The following is a 1,605-nucleotide window of genomic DNA, read 5'->3' as shown; positions in this document are numbered from 1 at the left end:
TCCTAAGCTAAGTAAAACTCCTAGGTTTTACTAACAATAAAACTTTCCAGGTGTTTTGAATATTTGTCAAATTTGTGAAAGTGAGATTCCTTAAAGCATAAAAAAGAAGAGTAATTACTTGATGTCAGAGACTGTGCTTCACTATATAGTCAGGCTCTAGGATATGAACAAGAACAATTCCTAACCTTGCCTTTAAGAATTTGAATGTAAGTCAGAACTGGTACATATGGTTCTTTTTTAACCTTGTTTTAGTGTAAGAACAGGCTCTACACTTTTAAAACAAAACTCAAAATTATTTTTAAAATGACTGGGCTCACGAGTCAGATGAAAATTGTTGCAACCCCAGAGACTATGGCCCTTAGTTACCCTCCAAGCAAAAAATTAAAAAGTTTCTTAATAAAATAGAATAAACATGTATATAGTCCTACAATTATGGCCATTATGTCTAATAACAAGCTGGTTTAATAAGATGAATATTCAATGATAAATTATTGATAATTTGGAACCTAAGTACATAGAGGCTAAGACATAAAGGCTTTGAAAGCATACATATTAGGAGCCTTCAACAAGCTCATGGGAAATGGTTATTATGGAAAAGTTATGTAAAATTGTTTTACACCAGAGAAACTCATACTAACTTTCTGTAGCATATATGAGCAGGATCTAATTTGAGGAACAAAGAAGAAGAATGCATCACTTTGAAAAGGGCCCCTATCAAAACTTATGAATTTGATATGTGGATTATGCACCAGTCAAACTGTAAAAAGAAAGAAAGCAATATGTATTCAGGTAAAAATGAAGCAAGAGAAAATATTGAATTTATAGCAAGTCTGGTGTGGAAGAAAGGTGAAATTATTAATGCTTTATGAAAACAATGCCCCAAGGAAATCAGTAGTTTACAAATGGAAAACTCATTATAAGATGGGATGAGATGATGAAGATGAAGATGAAGCTTGCAGCAGACCTTCCATATCTATGTTAGAGAAGAAAGTTTATCTTGTCTGTGCCCTAATTAAAGGAGGCAAACAGATACAATAGCCAACACTATATAGGTCTCACTATTTCAGCTTACACAATTCCAGCTGAAAAACTAAAGTCGAGCAAGCTCTCTACTCCTTAGTACCAACGCCGTTCAATCAAGATCAGCTGCAGACAAGAGGAAAGTTTTGATGAAAATTTTAAACAATTGGGATCAAAATCCTGAAGCATTTCGTGGAAGAACTGTCCCTGTATAAAAAAAAACATAGCTTCACCAGGACAATTTTGAAAACAAAGCACAACCAAAGCACTGACTCCAAGTGGCAGAAATTGACCAGCAAAAGTAAAAGTGGACCAATCAAGAGCAAAGGTCATGGCTATGGGTTTGGGGGGTGCTTGAAGCATTTTAATATTTGTTGACTCTCTTGTGGGCCAAAGAATGATGATATCTGCTTATTATGATAGTATTTTAAGAAAGTTAACCTATACCTTAGCAGAAAAACACTCAGGGAATTCTTCTGTACTACAACAATGTGCCTACTCATTCCTCTTATCAAACAATGCCATTTTGCCAAAGTTCCCAAGGGAACCATTAAGTATTCACCTAACAGTCTCAATTTGGCTTCT

This window comes from Echinops telfairi, unplaced genomic scaffold (assembly GCF_000313985.2).
Source record: "Echinops telfairi isolate 266 unplaced genomic scaffold, ASM31398v2 ScPeMD7_1;HRSCAF=3_1, whole genome shotgun sequence".
Classification (NCBI taxonomy): domain Eukaryota; kingdom Metazoa; phylum Chordata; class Mammalia; order Afrosoricida; family Tenrecidae; genus Echinops; species Echinops telfairi.
Note: the sequence above shows the minus strand (reverse complement) of the source record.